Source organism: Sorex fumeus, unplaced genomic scaffold (genome assembly GCF_029834395.1).
Source record: "Sorex fumeus unplaced genomic scaffold, SorFum_2.1 ptg000213l, whole genome shotgun sequence".
Lineage (NCBI taxonomy): Eukaryota > Metazoa > Chordata > Mammalia > Eulipotyphla > Soricidae > Sorex > Sorex fumeus.
The window spans coordinates 1,806,926-1,826,779 of NW_026606270.1; the positions used below are offsets into that span (position 1 = coordinate 1,806,926).

General features: G+C 48.5%; 1 protein-coding gene across 1 annotated transcript in view; it reads right to left on the reverse strand.

Annotated features, from left to right (window-relative positions):
• Positions 1 to 5,673, reverse strand: part of NCOA3 (nuclear receptor coactivator 3) — a 125,688-nt gene extending 120,015 nt beyond the window's left edge. Inside the window, exon 1 of the mRNA XM_056108432.1 lies at positions 5,539 to 5,673. The gene's annotated coding sequence lies outside the window, so the exon portion shown is untranslated. The remainder of the gene's footprint in view (positions 1 to 5,538) is intronic.
• Between the last annotated feature and the right edge of the window lie 14,181 nt (positions 5,674 to 19,854).

Here is a 19,854-nt window from a genome sequence, read left to right on the forward strand (position 1 = left end):
GGAGCACTGCCAGGAGTAACCCCTGAGTATTAATAAATGCGATCCAAAGGAAAAAGGGAAAATTACACATTTCAGAAAAAAGCTGCAAGAAACAACAGACACCAAAAAAAGCCATACTTTGGGCCTGTGAGATAGCTCAAGTAATAGAACACAAGCTTAGCATGTGTGAGGTTGAGTTCCATCCTTACCATAACAAGGTCCCCAACTACCACCACCAGGGTGACCCCTATTTTTTTCAATCACTCTATGAAAGTTTTTTTTTAATGGAGGGCTGGAGCGATAGTACAGTGTTTAGGGCACTTGCTTTGCACGAGGCTGATTCGTGTTCAATCCCTAGCACCCTAATGTGCCCCCTTAGTACCGCCAGGAGTGACCCCTGAATGCCGCGCCAGGAATAAACTTTGAGCACAATCTGGTGTTGCCCCAACACAAAACAAAAATTTAGCTTTATAAATCAAATTTTTTTTTGTTTTTGCTTTTTGGGTCACACCCAGCAATGCACAGGGGTTACTCCTGGCTCTGCGCTCAGAAATTACCCCTGGCGGTGCTCAGGGGACCATATGGGATGCTGGGAACCGAACCCGGGTCGGCTGCGTGCAAGGCAAATGCCCTACCCGCTGTGCTATTGCTCCAGCCCCTAAATCAAAATATTTTATAGAAATAAATGTTAACATCAAAGGAAACTAGACCACAGATGTTCCTAATGAAAAATTGGGGGGTGGGGGGAGAAAGAAAAAGCCCAGGGATATAGATCAAAGGGCTGGAACACAAGCTTTGCATGCTGGTACCTTGGTTTGATCCTCAGCATCACATAGTCCCTCTCCCCTCCTCCAGACCCCATCCTCCAAGCAGGGCTGGGTGTAGCCCAAAAAAACAAAAAGGAAAAAAGGATAAACAGAAAAGACACTGACCCATTTTCTCTGTGAAATAGAGAATGTTCACCAGTTAGGTCAGGCTCCCAACATTTACTATACAGTAAATAAACCTTCATGGCTGCCCCCTATAAACTGACTGAGGCCTACAGAACCTACCAAGATGAATTAATGCAACAAAGTTGGGAACTGGCAGTAGAAGTCGAAGAAGATCATTCAGTCTGTGGATAAATCAGCTTCTACACACTGAGGTCTTCCTTCTACTCCTGCTGTGTATCTTCTGGCCATTTTCCTGTTCATTTAACAACTCCCCACCAGAAAGAAGGAGAGGGAAAGGTGAGAAAATTCAAATCAATCCCATCATTTGTTAAGAAGCTGAAAATAGGGTTGGCTCTCAATAAGAAGCATCCTAACTGAAAATAATCTTCTCCCAGAAAGTCTGTCAGAAAAAGCAATGGGAAAAAAAAAATTGACCTCACAAACATTAAAAAAGTGAAGGAATAAATCTCATTACATAGAGCCCTTCCCTCCACTTTCACAGTAAAATGTTCGCTTTTGTAATCCCCTCCCAAAAGACAATGATAGATGGAAGTAAACGCCTACATTTTACTGCAACTATACTGTCCCACAAAACCTCAGCAAACCAGCTGTGCTCCCAAAATTTACACAGTATTATAAACCAATGTCTCATCAATATTTTTTTTTAATTTTCAGTTAAAAATAAACACTTAGTCACTTCTGTCCTCTGAATTGGAAAAGTTGACTGCTCCCAGAGCTTTAGCCACTCAATAATGGAAAAAAAAAAGGGGGGTGGGACTATTCAGACAGACAGACAGACAGTGAAGTGCCAGCCACAGAGGCAGGCTAGGGGTGGGGTAGGGAGGTGATGGGAGGAGAATTGGGGCTGGGGACACAGGTGCTGGGAAATGTACACTGGTGATGAAATGGGTGCTTAAACACTGTATGACTGAAACCTAATCACGAACTGCTTTGTAAAGGTCTATCTCACAGTGATTCCGTAAAAATTTTTAGGAAAATATTCTATACTACTGGCCGGAGCGATAGCATAGCCGGTAGGGCGTTTGCCTTACACACGGCCGACCCAGGTTCAATCCCTGCGTCCCTCTCGGAGAGCCTGGCAAGCTACTGAGCTACCCCGCCTGCACCGCAAAGCCTTGCAAGCGTGGTGTATTCGATATGCTAAAAACAGTAGCAAGTCTCACAATGGAGACATTACTGGTGCCCGCTCGAGCAAATCTATGAAACGGAGGACAGTGCTACAGTGCTATTCTATACTACAGAATACAGTAAATACAAACCAAACTAGGATAGGTACTGTCTGGTTTAACCTAGGACAAACTTCTTCAATCATAATCAACATCCTCTTGTAGGTAGCATTAAAAGAGTAACAACTGCATAAAAGGTGGTTCCTTTGCTATATATTCAGGTAAATAGCCACTGGAGGCTGCACAAAAATTTTAAGTTTTCAAAATTTTACCACATCCTCTGGTCAGTACTTGAAATTAGTCTGAAAAAAAAGTAAGAAACCCTAGTCATTTTAATTTAGCAACTAATCAAGGGACAGGACAATAACAATTTCAAGTTGTTTATTTTGGGTGTTTTTACTCTTACCCTATTATACAAAGGAAAATTGTTTTAAATTCATTATCTTTTTAAAAGACATATCAAAAGCAAAGTGGTCTTCAAGTTAAAAGGATTTATTCTAGAATCATACTGCCAATGTACCAAAAAACATTTTTTTTTTAGTTTTTTATATTTAGGGGCTGGAGAGATGGTAAGGCACCTGTCCTGCATGCACCCAACTGGTTTCGATCCCCAGCATCCCATATGGTTCCCAAAACACCACCAGGAGTGATTCTTGAGTGCATCACCAGGAGTAACCTCTGAGCACTGTCAGGTGTGACCCAAAAAATAAATAATTTTTATATTTAACATGTCCCTGACAGAGTAAACTTAGCTTAAAAAAAATGCAAGAAGTATAAGTAATCATTTCAAGAACTTCTACATACATGGTTCCTGGAGGGAAAATAAAAGAGGTCATGGTTCAACAGAACACTCACTCCTTACTGAATAAATTCTAACTTATTTGCTTAGAGAGGGTGGGGTGAATTGCAGAATCAATTCTCATACAGGAGGAGAAATGCACCGGATACTTTCAAAGGGTAGTGAAATTAATACGATTCCCTAAACTCTAATATCACTGAATTATTTTTAATGAACTGTTAGTATTGGTAGGCTTAAAACATCCATCTGAGCTTAACAAAAATAGAATTATGTTGAGGTTGTTTTGCAGTTCCAAGTCTCTTTAGTTAAGGAATTTTTCACAGGAGGAGCATTTCCTATAGCACTCCGCGAAGATTAGAGCTTCCCATTTAACACACAATCCTCCTGTCCAATATGCACCTCTGCATATCACAACGGATGTCTGCATCTTCCTTGAATGCAGAATGAAGGATTCAGTCCTTTCTACAGATACAGAGAATACCCCTATAATTTTGGACTCACAGACAATCTAGAGAACTGCTCATTTAAATGCAGAACCTGAAGCAACCTCCGGGTGACAGGAGCTATAGTGTTCAGTATCGTTTTACATGTTACAAACACAGGCTTCGCCTTACATACAAACAATGAACCCTGGCAAGGTTCTCCATCCTCAAGCCCCACTGATAGATTATTCCTCTAAGGGCGTGAGCAGACAAGGCACCAGAAGCAGTTAAGTTCGAAAGAGCTTTTCTTAGAGAGAGAAACATGCTGTTAAGACAATAAAAACAAGACAGGATTCCCAACGCGCTTCGCCCCTTTCTTCTGCTATGTTCTTCTACTGCTCTTGCTATCCATCGGGGATGTCGCTTGAAATGAAAATCTCATCATAATCCTTCCAAAGACCCGGAGTACACACTAGACACCAAAAGCAGCCCCCGTCTCTGGGAAAGAGGGAAATCGGAGGGTTTAAGGAAGGAGCAGGAGGCGCATCTCTCCATGTTTTCTGTACCTTTTCCCACTGGGCATCACGTCTGCTAGAACCTCTCAGCGAAAACCACGGCAAGGGAATGATCTGCTGGCACAATTGGGGGATCTGCAGGTCTCTCGTCAAGCAGCTGAGTTTTTTAATGCGGCACTCGCGAAAGACCCCGTGATGTTCTGTGGGCTGTGAGGGGGGTCGTCCCCATCCTCGGCTAAACTAACCAGCTGCAACAAATACTGACGTTTTCCCGGGGAAGCCAAGGACCAGGGAGGCGGATCTGAATGAAGCGCGGCGCGCCCCGCCAGAAGCCAGCAGCAGCCCTAAGGCACGACTCGGACCACCACAAGTCCACGCAGACCCGCAGCAGCCGGGCGCCTGGACCTCGCCCTCCTCCTCCTCCTCCTCCTCCTCCTCCTCCTCCTCGCTTCTGGACTGGACGGTACCGGCTTTAATCACAAAAACAGGTTGGGCCCAAAGCGCGGCTCAGATCGACTGCAAAAAAAAAAAAGGAAGTCCTCCTCTTCGAGAGGTGGGAGAGAAAAAAAGAAGAAGAAAAAGATGGGTGGGGGGGGGGGGGTGGAGGTTAAAAAAAAAGTTTCGACGGGGAGAGAAGACTCTCTCGCTCCCCACCTTTCCCGACCCTGCACTCGGGGATCTCCAGCGCCTGCCAGGGAGCTGCCAGCCCCGCGCCCTGCGCCCTCTCGCAAGTGTGAACCGGGGGGGGGGGGGGGGGGGGAAACTTTTCCACCCCGGGGTGCCCGCCCCACCCAGGGGCCGCACGTCGAGGGGGCGTCGAGGGGGCAGTGCGGGGCAGCGGGGCGCGAGGCGTCCGAGCCGATGCGCCCAACTTCCCCACACTGGCCTGCAAGACGGGGGCAGCAAGGGGGGGGGGGGGGGGGGAAGCGTTTTTTCCTGAGGGGGAAAAAAAACTGCTGAGAACCAAATGGAAATTCGCAGAGAATTCGTCACCAAAAAAATATATATATAAATATATATATATATCTTTATATTCCAGATGGCCCCAAGTTGCAAGAAGACCCCCACACGCCCCCCTGCCCCGGCAGTGACCTGCAGAACGGCTCCCGCGACGGCTCCGGGAGGAGGTGGGGGGGGCGCGGGCGGGGGTCCGCGGGGCTCCCCCCTCCGTCCCCCCCCCCCGCCCCAATGCTCCCGGGTAACTGCGAAGGCGCCTCGACGGCAGGAGGAAGGGGCCGCGGGGCGCTTCCGAACGCAGCCCCCCTCTCAGCCCCCCACAAAGACGGCGGGGAGGGAAAACTTTAGGGACGCGAGGGCAGAGCGGACCCCCAACTCCTCGGGGGACCCCCGCACCCTGAGCCGGACTCCCCGGCCGACAGCCGGTGCACCCCCCCCCGCGACGCCCCGAAACTCTCCGCGCGCCCCCCACCCGCTCGGCGCGCCCCTCTCAGTCCTTCAGCGCCTCAGCACCTCAGCCCCTCAAGTCCCTCAGCCCCCTCAGCCCCTCAGCTCCCTCAGTCCCTCAGCGCCTCAGCCCCTCAGCGCCTCAGTCCCTCAGCGCCTCAGTCCCTCAGCACCTCAGCCCCTCAGCCGAGCCGCCGGCGCCCGAGCTTCGCGGCAGCCCGGGGCACTCGCCGCTCGAGCGTCCGCCGCGCACTGCTGCGCCCCTCGCCGCCGCCGCGCTCCTTTATCTCCGCCACTCACCGCCCGCCGCCATTTTCCTCGCAGCTCCGCTTTAAATCGGAAACTCGCCGCTCGAGCCCGAGGAGCCGCCGCCGCCGCCGCCGCCGCTGCCGCTGCCGCCGCCGCCGCCGGCGCCACCGACTCAGCCGCCGCGGCCGCCGCCGGAGTCGCTGTGGAGGGGCAGAGGCGGCAGCGGCTGGAGCCGCGGCGCGGGGGCCGCTGGGATTTGTAGTCCCGAGGCCACGCCCAGCACTACCGGTCCCAGGGGGCCTTGCGCGGCTCCGGGCTCCCGGCTCAGTCCTTGCTGCCGGCTTGCTTGCAGAGGCGCGGGAGCGTTACCTAAGCGTGAGCCTTTGGACTCTTTTTTTTTTTTGCTCCCTGGCTCGCTGGACAGTCCGGCAGGGTGGGCAAGTGGAACGCACGCCTCACCCTGCCCTCGGTCGCTTTCCTATCTGCCTTCGTCCTGTATTAGCTGATGTTGTGGGTGCGTTTATTGTATGCACTGATCCACCCAGCGAGCGTCCCGTAGGGACCCTGGGGACCCCCTGCTACAACCAGCAAACGGACTGGAGCGATAGGACCGCAGGCAGAAAAGCGTTTGCCTTGCATACCCGCGTTCCATCGCCGGCATTCCCCCGAGGGTCCCCCCAAACCCCACCGGGAGCAAATATTCCTGAGCGCGCAGAGCCTGGTGTAAGCTCTGAGCACTGCCGGATGTGGCCCCAAAACCAAAGAAACTTTACAGTATAATGAACAAACTAAGGGACAAAAGTGTCACAAAAGGTGAGATTCTAGGAGACTTGTATTAGATGCCAAGGACGCCACAGGGTCAGCGGTGGTCGGACAGTAGTATATTCACAATAGTTTTGGCATCAAAGTATCACCCAATTAGAGTTCAAGCGGGGAAACAGCACTTTTCAGGGAAAGATACTCTGGTCCGCAACACCTTTATAATGGGTCGATCCTGCAATGGGGAAAGTAAAATGAGCCCTCTGATAGTCAAGCCAAAAAAATGAAGCTAACACAAACCTAATTTTGAAAACAGATCAATCCGTCATGTAGAACGTGCTACAGAACATCTTACCTAGATAAAAATAGAGGTGAAAGCTCAATGCAACAAGTGAGAAGTCCATGAATTCAGGATTTTCTCTTTTTTTTTATTATTTCTCTCCAAGCTTCTCTTTTTTTTATTTTTTCTTTTGATAAGAAGGCTCCCTGGGGGCCGGAGTGATAGCACAGCAGGTAGGGCATTTGCCTTGCACGCGGCCAACCCGGGTTTGATCCCCGGCACCCCAGATGGTCTCCTGAGCACTTGAGCACTGCCAGGAGTAATTCCTGAGTGCAAAACCAGGAGCATTGCTGGGTGTGATCCAAAAGAGGAAAGAAAGAAAAAAGAAAAGGCTTCCTGGGGAAATTTTGAATATGAACTGAATCAGTATTGTCTAAAGTGAATAGAATCAAGTGAATGAGTCCCCGGAGTATGGCAGTGGCTTCCTCACTTCATCCCACCAGTTCCACCAGGAGTAAATTCTCAGCATAGCAGCCAGAGGCGATGCTGGTTCAAACCAAGTCACTTTATTTGTCCTGCAAAATCTTTGCAGTGACCTGCAATGTCCTGAAAGAACTCAATTGTCCCTCTTCTCCACCACTCCCTCTCCCCTCGGCATTCGCTGGACTCCTGGTCCCTCCAAAGTGCCTGGCACAGTCTGGCCTCAGAGACCGTACACTTGTTATTTCCTCTGCCAACTTCACTTTTCCCAGAAAAATGCCAATACCTCACTCCTTCATCTCCCCCACAGTCATTGTTCAAATGTCACCTGGGGGGTGGGGGCGGGTTATAGGCTACACCCAGCTTTCCCCGCAGAGGTCACATCTGGTTGGACTCAGGGGAACATATGCACTGCTGGTGGTAGAACCAGGATCAGCCTCATGCAAAGCGATATCTCTCTGCGCCCTGTAATTTCTTTATTTTAGGTTCCCACCCACATCTGTGGCAGCTTTCCTGGTCCCACTTCCTAGATTCCTGTCTTTTCATAGCACCTTAGTCATTTGGGAACACTGTATGTTCTTATTTACTTGGTACTTACTATCTCTTTCTCACCAGAATAAAGCTCCCTCGAGGAAGGGCTTTTTGTCTCTTGTACTTCCCCTACATCTTAGCACAAATGTGGGCCATCATAGAACTTATAATAATAGTGTGGGTTTACTCCATACGGAGTAAACTTTATTTGTCCTGCAAAATTTGTCCTGTGTGGATGAATTCACTCCCCCATCAGGCTGCCAATCACAAATTCTATGTTTCAGATTGAGAATCTAGAGGAGGAAGAGAAAATACTAAAATCCTTGTAGACCTCTCACCTGAACCGCCAGGGCTCACTCTTAAGGTTCCTTTTACTTAATTTTTGCTTGGGGGCCATATCCAGAAGTGCTCAGGGCTTACTCCTGTCTCTGTCCTCCGGGATCACTCCTGACAGGGCTGAGGGACCACACGGGATGCTAGGGATTAAACCTGATTGGTCAGCTGCTTTACCCTCTATACTATTGCTTCAACCCCTATGGCTCCTCGCTTCTCCCTTTGGTCTCCTGCACCAAACTGAGCAGTCCCCCACACTCTACAAGATCTTTGAAAAGTCACATACAAAAGCACGCCACTCCAGAGACAGTGGGGAAATAGGCAGCAAGTAAGATAGTGCCTTGCAGCCAACCCAGGTTCAATCCCCGCATCCCAGATGATCCCCCAAGTACAACCAGAAATGGATCCTGAGCACAGAACCAGGAGTAAGTTTTGAGCACAGCCAGGTGTGACCCAAAAACAAAACCAAAAACTATAAAAAAAAAAAAAAAAGGAATCAAACCACTTCCACCAAAACACATCCGACAGCTTCGCATTGCATTTGGGGTAAAACCACAACTCTGGTTGATCTCTGCTTCCTTCTCTGATCTCAGACACATATCTCTTCTCAAGTCAGTCCAGGCCAGACTCAGACATTCCTGACGTTTCCCGAACATTGCAAGTACGCTCCTGCCTCCGGGCCGTTCCCTCACTCTTTGCTTTGCTGTTTGGAACTTTCTTTCCTCTGACTTTCCCTCACTGTCATTCACATCTCTTTTTGTTTTTTTTCTTTTTTTCTTTTTCTGGTTTTGGGGCCACACCTGGAGATGCTCAGGGGTTAGTCCTAGGTCTGCACTCAGGAATCACTCTTGGCCAGCTCAGGGAACCATATAGGATGCCGGGGATCAAACCCAGGTCATGCTACTTGCTTATCCACTGAACTGTCTCTCCACCCTGTAATTCCTGTTCCTGCTACAATGCCTTCCCTTTGGATCTGGTAAAGTGTTACACACTCATACATGTGTGCACACACATGTGCAAACACAGTCTCATCACCTTATTTTCTTCATAATGATGAGCCCTACTACAACTCCCATAGTTCATCTCCTTCTCTGGTCTCTAACCTCCAAGAGGAGAGCAGGGAAAGTGTCTGTTTAGCTTACTGTAGAGTCTCTAGCTTTCTTGATTCATGTTTGCCTATAGTAGATTATACACATTTATGGAAGAAAGGAAGCAAGAGAGCAGGAGAGAAGGAAGGAAAGAGAAGAAGAACGGACACCAAGAAAGATGGAAGAAAGAAACCCAAGTTTTCTTTTTTTTTTTTTTTGCTTTTTGGGTCACACCCGGCAATGCACAGGGGTTACTCCTGGCTTTGCACTCAGGAATTACTCCTGGCGGTGCTCAGGGGACCCTATGGGATGCTGGGAATCGAACCCGGTTTGGCTGTGTGCAAGGCAAACGCCCTACCTGCTGTGCTATCACTCCAGCCCCCAAATCCAAGTTCTTCTTAAAAAAAAAAAATATTGAATCGCGAGCGATAGCACAGCGGTAGGGCGTTTGCCTTGCACGCAGCCAACATGGCCGACCCGAGTTCGATTCCTCCGCCCCTCTCGGAGAGCCCGGCAAGCTACCGAGAGTATCTCGCCCGCACGGCAGAGCCTGGCAAGCCACCCGTGACGTATTCGATATGCCAAACACAGTAACAACAAAGTCTCCAATGGAGACGTTACTGGGCCCGCTCGAGCAAATCGATGATCAACGGGAGGGCCTTTTACTTTACTTTTACTTATTGAATCGCCATAAGAGAGATCATGATTACGTTTCAGTCATACAGTGCTTTAACACCTGTCCCTTCACCAGTGTACATTTCCCAGCACCAATGTCCTCAGTTTCCCTCCCATCATCCCCAAACTTCCCCCCCCCCCACAGCCTGCCTCTATAGCAGGTACCCCCCACTCCCTCCCTCTCTCCCTCCCTCCCTCCCTCCCTTCCTCCCTCTCCCCTTTGGGGCATTGTGGTTTGCAGATACTGAAGGTTATCACGCATATCCCTTTACCTACTTTCAATACTCATTATGCAGTGTGATCATTTCCAACTATTATTGTCACACTGGTCTCTTCTCTGGAGTTCTTGATCCCTATCTATAGCAAACGTACAGTCACAGGAAGCGTATCTACTACCAATGAAAAACGTACGCAAGTTCTTTGGGAATCCCCAAGGACAGGCTTCTAAATGAAATGTGTCAGAGAAGGCTTCCAAGAGGAAGCAACCTCCATGCTGACCTTGTAAGGTTTCAGTGGGACACGGACATGATCATACACTGCGTGACAGCCGGGGAATACTACCCTAAACTTAAATTGAAGCCAAGGAAGTGGCACACTCTAGCCATTTGTCTGTTCCCCTTCCTTCTTCTCTGTTTGCTCAGGCCACTCCTCCATCTAAAGGTGGACTTTATTTCCTCTTTCTGGAATTACGGTTGTATTTCACTACTCGACCAATGAAAACAGTGGAAACGATCTCGTGGGATTTCTCGACACTGCAAGATGCTGTTTCTCTCTTTCTTCTTAGAACTCAGCTGCCATGCTCTCGAAAGCCCACATTGCATGGAGGAAACCTTGCCCTGCAGGGACCAGTCTAAGCTAAGAACCCAAGTAAGTCCCAGTTACAACCTGAGACAACCTTCCGACAGTCCTCTTCTCCCATCCCCAGGGGTCCCAAGTGACTCCCAGCCCCATCAACAAGGTCAGAAACAGAAGAATCCCCACTGAGCCAAATCAGCCTACACAACCATGAGAAATAATAATATGTTGTGCTTGGAAATGGAACTGTCATAACTGAAACCATCTGCAGGGATGGACTTTGGTTGGCCAAGCCTGAACCTCTTTAATGAGCAGTAGTCTCAAATTCTGAAAGGACTCCGATAAAATTGGCTTGGCCTTGGGGCCGAGCTATAGTACAGTGGGTAGAGCATTTGCCTTGCACGTGACCAACTGGGGTTCGATCCCTGGCATTTCATATGGTTCCCCGAGCACCATCAGGAGTAGTTTCGGAGTGCAGAGCCAGGTGTAACCCCTGAGTATCATATCACCAGGTGAGGAAAAAAAAATTGGCTTGGCCTCCTGCGTAGTATAAGATGGGATCCCCATGTCAGAAGCTCAAGCCCTATGGAAGAGATCCTGCCTAGTTTCTTTCTCCCTTCCCTCTTCTTCCCTCTTTCCTTCTCTTTGTTGTCATTTCAATGACTGGTAGCTGCACACCCGGATTTGCACACTTGCTGATTGTTGCACACTTTTTAGTCATGGCACTTGCTAAGGGTGGCGGGTATTTAGGTGTGGTGCTCACTGGGAGATTGATGTGGTCTTCACACACATGTCCATGCAGGGCCTGCTCCAGGCCACCATGCTTGCACAACTCTTGATACCTGCGGCATTCACTGAGGACCACACACTTTGGTGACAGTATCAGTCACAACTAGCTGTGCAACAGGGGTCCCAGAGAGCAGAGGCCAAGGAACTGCACTCGATGCGATGGCAGGGTCACACTCCAGGTCATCTCCAGTTCTGCACACACAAAGCAGCTCTGGACATGCTCCTAGGAGGGGTGCTCACTTTCTTGAGGGCAGTTTTACCCTGGAGTCAGGATTCTTGGGCTACAAGTCATAGGACCAGATTCTGGAACTCACATGATCAAAAATAGGGCCAGAGGGCCAGGCCCAGAAGTGTCCGAACTCAGAGGGAAATAGGAGACTTGAATGTTTTGTCTCTGACAAAGCTGTCGTTCTACTCAGGACCAATCACTTGGGGCCAGAGATGGCTCAGAGACTGGAACAAAGGTCTTGTTTGTTTGTTTGGGGGCCACACCCAGCAGTGCTCGGAGCTTACTCCTAGCATTGCCCTCAGGAATCACTCCTGGGGGTGCTTGGGGGGCCATATGGATGCCAAGATGATCCTTGTTGGCCATGTGCAAGGCAATAGTACCCACTACTATTTTTCCAGCCCCTGGAGCACAGGCATTACATGGTAGGGGGCCCAGGTTCAGTTCTTGACACCACATGGTCTCCTGAGCATTGCTGGGTGTGGCCCCCCAAAATAAATTTAAGATAATAAAAAACAACCACTTTATTCAGTTTTCTCACACCCCATTCCAAAATTCAAATTCAAGGAGAAATGTGTTTAATCAGGCTAGCTTGGGTCACACGCTGTCTATGCAAGTAAAAGACTAGAAAATTGGTAAAAATGTTAACTAACCTCTTTTAGATGCAGGAGAAACACAGACAGACAGACACACGAACACAAACACATCCATACAGAGCACAGTGAGCAAAGATGTAATCAACTGGTAAATTTCATCAATTGATAAATGTTGGTGGAGGATACATAGCCATTTATGTCTTTTTTTTTTTTTTTTTTTTTTTTTGCTTTTTGGGTCACACCCGGCAATGCACAGGGGTCACTCCTGGCTCTTCACTCAGGAATTACCCCTGGCAGTGCTCAGGGGACCATATGGGATGCTGGGAATCGAACCCGGGTCAGCCGCGTGCAAGGCAGACACCCTACCCGCTGTGCTATCACTCCAGCCCCTGTCTTTTTTTATTTTTTTAAGATTTGAAATTTTTTAAAATGGGAGGGTGGGAGAAGGCTTTAGGTCTAGAGTGCCTGCTTCACATGGGGAAGCTCTGGCATGTAACACCTGGCACCACCTGGTCATCCCAAGCATAACCATTAGTGCCCCAGTACTGCCCACACACACACAGTATAAAAAAAGTTGTTGGGAAAAGATAGTATTCAGATAATATTATATTTATTGAGTAATATTCAAAGCATTCATTTAACCCTCATAATAACCCCAAGAAGTGGGTCTTTTGTATCTCTACTTTATAGATAAGTAAATGTAGGCATTAAATGATAACATATCTGGGGGGGATAAACTCCTAAGAGCTAGAAAGACTTACAAACTCAGGCTCACAAGCTCATGTTCTTCGCTATTATGCTTTACTGCCTCTCCATAGATATGTCAACAATAAAAACCTGTCATTGCTACATACAACAGAGGTAGACAGTTTCAGGGTGTGACCATTATGGACTAAGATGTTACAATCTTGCTCCAACAGGACTGTATTCACTTTCTGTTCTTTGTTTTGAGGTGAGCCTCATAGACACAAGATGGCTGCCACAGTGTAACCATTGCATCAAACCCTAAGGCAGATAGCAGAAAAGTGATTGTCAACATTGTAGCGCTGACATTTATTTTTAAGATCAGAAAGTATTATGGGCTGGAAAGACAGAATAGGGGCTAATGTACTTGCCTTGCATGTGGCATACTGCTTGATCCCTGGCACCATATATGGTACATACCCCCAGCACCACCAGATATGACACCTGAGCACCGCTGAATATGAACCACTGCCCTGACAAAAAGATACAAAATTCTTTTCCCAAATTTCTCCCCCTCTCACACTATCACCCACTGCCTCCGAAGCAAATGGCCTTTATTTCTCTTTATAGCAGGAAACCGGGTCACCTGGTAAGTTCCCTGCAAGGGATTCTGGGAACTCAAGTATCTGCTATTTCAGCCTTGTGGTTGGTGACTGGTGAATGAGATCGTATGATCCAGCCCAGGGGTTCCGCTCCTGCCTTTTCCCCTCTCACAGTCCTCTGCATTCTTCCCTCTTTTATTGGGTGACAGTATAGCCTAGTGGTTAAGACCGTGGGCTTTGGCATTGTCCTACTGACTTTCTCGGCTGGTTCTGCTACTTAGAAACCTGGGTGATAATGGCCGGTTACTTGAACCCTCTGCGTTTCCATGTCCTAAAAAGGAAACCCCAACAGCAATAATAATACCTATTTCATAGGGCTATATTGAGGATTAAATAAAAACAACACAGCGAAAGCCCTAAAAAGAGTGTCAAGCACAAAACACACCCTCCGTAAGTGTTAATCTTGATTACAGATGGCAGTTTCAAATTTGGGGTGCCTAAGAATTAATATCCAAGGGTTAGTAACAATTTTCTCCTTTTCCCCGTCTGCCTCATTATAGTTATTATTGGTTGAAATTTTCCTGCAAGTGAAAATAGATTGCTTGGGTGGATACCTAGACCCCGCACATGTCTCCAAGCCAGTTTCGAAATACCTAATCTGAAAATGAGTTGGAGCGGGTCCAGGCTCCTCCCTCCCTCCAGCGCTGCTCTGCTGCTCTGCTCGGGGCCAGCTGGCAGACTCGCAGCTGAGAGGAAGTCAAAGAGAGGCAGAGCCTGGAGCCCAGGAACGCTTGATTTGTTGTTTTGCTGGAAAGTGGGAAACGCCTCTGAGCAGAATCCATCACATGTAAGGCCAAGGCGAAGGAGCAGAAGGCGAGCTGAGTCTTTTAACCCAACGTGACCTTGGTTGTGCCTCTTGAAACCACAAGAGTTGGCCAACCTGGAGGCTTGTGCCCTACGTGCCTCACCAAACAGTTGAAATTAGCACCTGGTTTGAGGGGAACCCACTCATCCCTCCCCAAAAGCTGCAAATGTCACTCAACAGCGGGAAGAATTTTGAAGCCAACTTTTTTGCTTTCTGAAATTTCCCAAACTTATTAAATGGACTTGCTTTGAAGAACGATCATTTTCTGCGAAATGCTTTCAGAGTACCCACGTTAAGTAACATAATATGAGATTAACACCTAAGGACAGTAGAGATAAGGGTCAGGAGGATCACTCCACGGCTTGGAAGCCAATCTCATGTGCTGGGGGGAAAGGTAGCTAGGATAGAGAAAGGATCACTCAGTAAATGATGGTTGGAGGGCTTGCTTGGGATGGGAGATGTGTGTTGAAAGTAGACTATGGGCCAAACATGATGGCCGCTTAGTACCTGTATTGCAAACCATAACATCCAAAAGGACAGAGAGAGTAAGAGGGAGTGTGCCTGCCACAGAGGCAGGGGGGCAGGAAGGGGTGGGGGGTGGAAGGAGGGATACTGGGAACATTAGTGGTGGAGAATGGGCACTGGTGGAGGGATGGGTACTCGAACATTGACTGAAACACAGTCATGAAAGTTTGTAAGTCTGTAACTGTATCTCACGGTGATTCATTAAAATAAAAAATAAAAAATAAATAAAGTACCCACGTTAAGAGGGCTAAAACTTTTTTGAAGATGTTGTGTTGCAGAGGACAAGGAGGAACTGGAACATCCCTGATTTGCTGGCACTGAGCTGCCACTCGGAACAAAAGTTTCCAAAGGGTCAATATGTGGTCTCCTGGGAATTCCACCCCTGGTACATGCCCAAGAGAATTAAAATTTACAGAAATAAAGCTGGTTTTTTTTAAAAAAAAAACTGTTATGAAATATTTAGGACAGGAGAGATAGAGAACAGGGGTTCAGGTGCTCGCCTTGCATGTGACTGACTCAAGTTTGGTTCTGAGCACCACCAGGATTGGCCCTGGAGCATGACAGGATGTGGCCCAAAAATCCAAAAAAGAAACAGCAGGAGCAACACAGGGCCAAAGAGATAGTATAGGAGTTAAGGTATCACCTTGCATGCTGCTGATCCCAGTTTAATTCCCCCGCATCACACATGGTCCCTATGGTCCCTTGAGCCCTACTGGGAATGAGCCCTGAGTACTGTCAGGAGAGCCCAATACATAACCCCCCAAATGGAAGCAACCCAAAGGGCCATAAGCTGATTCATAGTTAAATGGTAGAGGGCTGGTCATAAAGTGGACTACTACTAGGTAAGAAAAAAGGTGCCAGCTCAATAGTACAGTGGTGAGAGGTTTTATCTTGTACACAACACAGCCAACCAGGGTTCGACATCTTACATCCATATAGGGTCCCCTGAGCACTGCCAAGAATGATGCCTGAGCGCAGAATCAGGTGTGGACCAAAAAAAGAAAAAGCAGGTAAGTACTGACATTTGCTGTAACACAGGTAAAATTGAAGCGGTGGCCGACAATGAAAGGGTGGAACTGGAAGACAGTAGCTGTGAAAGGGTGGGAACAGTGGCCAAGGAAGAACTGGTAAAGGTAAAGGTAAAGGTCCTCCCGTTGATCGTCGATTTGCTCGAGCGGGCCCAGTAACGTCTCCATTGGAGACTTTGTTGTTACTGTGTCTGGCATATCGAATACTCTCGGTAGCTTGCCGGGCTCTCCGAGAGGGGCGGAGGAATCGAACTCGGGTCGGCCATGCTGGCCGCTTGTAAGGCGAATGCCCTACCCGCTGTATTAATGAAAATATTCTGCAATTAGTGCTGATTCTTGTATAACCCTATGGATGTCTAAAAACGAACCCCAAGACTGGGGCTGGAGCGATAGCACAGTGGGTAGGGCCTTTGCCTTGCACGTGGCCAACCCGGGTTCAATTCCCAGCATCCCATAGGGTCCCCGGAGCACCGCCAGGAGGGATTCCTGAGTGCAGAGCCAGGAGGAACCCCTGTGCATCGCTGGGTGTGACCCCCCCAAAAAAAGCAAAAAAACAAAAAAATAAAAACAAAACCCCAGGCTGACATGTGCACAAATTTTCCCCTTCACCATCCCCTTTTGTAAACGTTTTACACAAATGAGAATAAGGGGCCGGAGCAATAGTGCAGTGGGTAGGGCATTTGCCTTGCATGCGGTCAGCAAGGTTCGATCCCCGGCATTCGATTTGGTCCCCCAAGCACTGCCAGGAGTAATTCCTGAGCACAGAGTTAGGAATAAGCCCTGAGCATCCCTGGGTGTCTCCCAAAGACAACGGCAGCGCCTGGCAAGCCACCCGTGATGTATTCGATATGCCAAACACAGTAACAACCAAATCTCCAATGGAGACGTTACTGGGTCCGCTCGAGCAAACCCAAAGACAACAACAACAACAAATCCCTAAAACACAAACAAGATCAGACCATTTGCTCTCTTTCACATCTGTTTTTGAATTTGCCTTTCTTCCCTCTTGCCTGCAGTGCCCAGTGTAACTGCACTCAGCAGTGCTGCTCAGACACTGGGATGTGTGCATCTGTGCATGCTCATGGGGGGGTACTCCTTAGCTACAGTGCTCACTGGAGGTCCCACACACTCCCCCACTCCCACCCCACTGTCGTTGTCTTGTAGTAGCAGATAGTCACAAAGATACTCACCCATTGAACTGTGGTGCTCTCTGGGGGTGGTACATGGGCAGGCAGTGATGGCGGGCAGGGGATCACACTCCTTTCATTGTGTCACTTGCCAGGGGTCTCACCTCCTGGACATAGTGCATGCACATATTTTATTTTGTTTAAGGGTCACACCAGGCAGTGCTCAGAGATTACCCCCTGGCTCTGCATTCAGGAAGCATTCCCGGCAGTGCTCAGGGGACCATATGAGAAGCCGGGGATCAAACTCAGATCAGCTGTGTGCAGGGCAACTGCTATACTATCACTCCGGCCCCACCAGAAATCGCGGGATTCTCCGACAGCAGAGCTCCGTACGCAAGGCAGATGCTATGCTGAAGTGCGCTGAGTTCTTCCTGGGGCCCCTCACACACCTTTGAGCTGTGATTGATACTCACACAAAGGGTTGCATTAGGGTTCACACATCATGGTGGAACCAGAGGTCCCAAAGAGCAGAGGTCAGGCACGCCAGGATCAAATTTGCAATCTCATCAGCACAGGCATGCAAGTTCAAGTACTTTGGCCCCTGAGCTATCCTGGGCTCATGCTTAAGCTATCCTGGGCTCATGCTTCGACTTTCATCCATCAGTCAATGATTTCACTGTATCACTGTCATCCTGTTGGTCATCGATTGCCTCAAGCAGGCCCCAGTAACGTCTCCTTCGCCCTAGCCCTGAGATTTTAAAAAGTGCTACATTCAAGGCTCTTTCAGGGTCAGGAGAATGAGACCCATCATTGTTACTGGTTTTTGGCATATTGAATACGCCATGGGGAGTTTGCCAGACTCTGCAGTGTGGGCAGGATACTTTTGGTGCTTTATGGAAATTGTCCCACCAGGAACAAATGATGAGGTACATAAACAGCTGTTGGGTATGTGGAGGTTATTGGTAGATAGTCTGTTTCAGTTCCAATGAGCATCCCTGTATCTCTCGGAAGATCAACATTTCAACAGGCACAAGGGACCCCAGAAATAAAGAAGGAAGAATTAAGAACGACCTCTCTAAGATGGCCTCGTGATGTCTTGCTGAGGGTTTCCTGGCTCCAACCGAACACGGGCATGTTTGTGGGAGGAGACAGGGAACTCTCTAGCAAAGAAGCTCCAAGTAGAAAACGTCACCAAGGCTGGAGCTTTGGGGCTCAGATAGAAAAAGATATTTTGGGGTCGGACCAGACAGCAGCTGGTAGGGCACTTGCCTTGTATGCGGCTGACCCGGGTTGGACCCCAGGCACCCCCTATCGTTCCCTGAGCACTGCCAAGAATGATTCCTGAGCACACAGATAGCAGTAACCCCTGAGCATGAATGGGTGTGCCCCCCAGTAAAAATAAAAAAAAGAGATTTTTTTTTAATTTTTTATTAGTGAAACACCATGAGGTGCAGTTGAAGACTTACAAATTTTTGTGCTTGGGTTTCAGTTATACAATGATCAAGTACCCATCCCTCCACCAGTGCCCATTTCCCACCACCACGGGTCCCAGTATCCCTCCCACCCCCTATCCCCCCCCATCTCACCCTGCCCCTATGGCAGGCATTCCCTTTTGTTCTCTCTCTCCTTTTGGGTGTTGTGGTTTGCAAAAGAGGCCAGAGAGAGATTTTTAAAATTTTTTTGTCTGTGGGGTCATACCCAGTAGTGCTTAATGCTTACTACTGGTTCTGTGCTCAGGGTTCAATCCTGTAGCTTTGGGGGGGGACCATACATGGTTCTGGCATGGAACCAGGATGAGTTGCATACAAGGCAAATGCCTTAACCCCTGTACTATCTCTCCGTTCCTTACAAATTCTTTTTTGTTTTGTTTCTTTAGGGGCTGGGGGGGGGGGGGGGGGGCGTGTCACACTCAAAACTACTGAGGGACTATTCCTGGCTGTGCTCAGGAGTGACACTTGCTGGTCCTCATGGGACCTTTCATGGTACTGAGGATTTCGAACTGGGGCCGGACACATGCAAGGCCTTAGGGTCTGCTGTGTCTTGGGCCCTCAAAGGAGAAGGGGAGAGGCTGCCATCAGGCTTATGAGATGTCAACTTCAAGAACCCATGTTATCCTCACCCCTTGGCCTCCAGAGAAATGTGAGGAACAGCACCTCTCAGCGAGATCCCCTCCCCCACCTTAACTGCCTTTTTTTAAAATCCTCTCTTCCTCATTCCCTCCTCTTCCTCTCCTTCTACTCTTTCTGTCACACAAGATAAAGTCCCTTAGCTACCCCAAGCCTCTCCCGCAGGCAACCCTACTCCCAATTTCTGAGGTGTTAAGAGATGAATCTATAAAGAAACACACAAGCGCACATTTTTGGAACACAAGTTAACACTTCTCCACTGCTTCGCCCGGGCCTTCTCTGTCTTTCAGATCTAGATCTCTCCAGGCTCAAACATGCTGAGTAGCTTTATGGTATCTGATTGGCCACGTGGTACCCAAAACGTGGGGTCTCCAGCTTTTCGTTAGGGTTGTCGGACCCCCGTCCGGAATTATAGTGTCTTTTTCTTTCTCTTTGTAAACGAAGCTGGGTTTTAAAGTGATGACAGTGAGCTTATGTAAAAGGATAAACCCTCTTCTAATTATTTAGTAATTATAGAGTAGGAACATCGGAGGAGTAGATGTGTTGAGGCATGAAAACAATATTTATGCCAGGGGTGAATATATCAGCCAAGCTAAGAGTCAAGCTTAAAAAAAAAAAACCCTCTGGCTATTATCAATCAACTGTTCTCGAATGCTGCTGAGAACAATTCAGAAACACAAGAAACACGAAGAGGGTCCCCCCACCCCACCCCAACAGCCCAGGAGAAGGAGGGATGGTTGTGAAGAGGGTTCCTTTCCCCCTACCAGCAGCCCAGGAGAAAGAGGGACAGTCATGTCATCATCCTTCCACTGGCCACTGTGCTGCCAGCCTAGTGGACCAGATCGGGGCGTTAGCCCC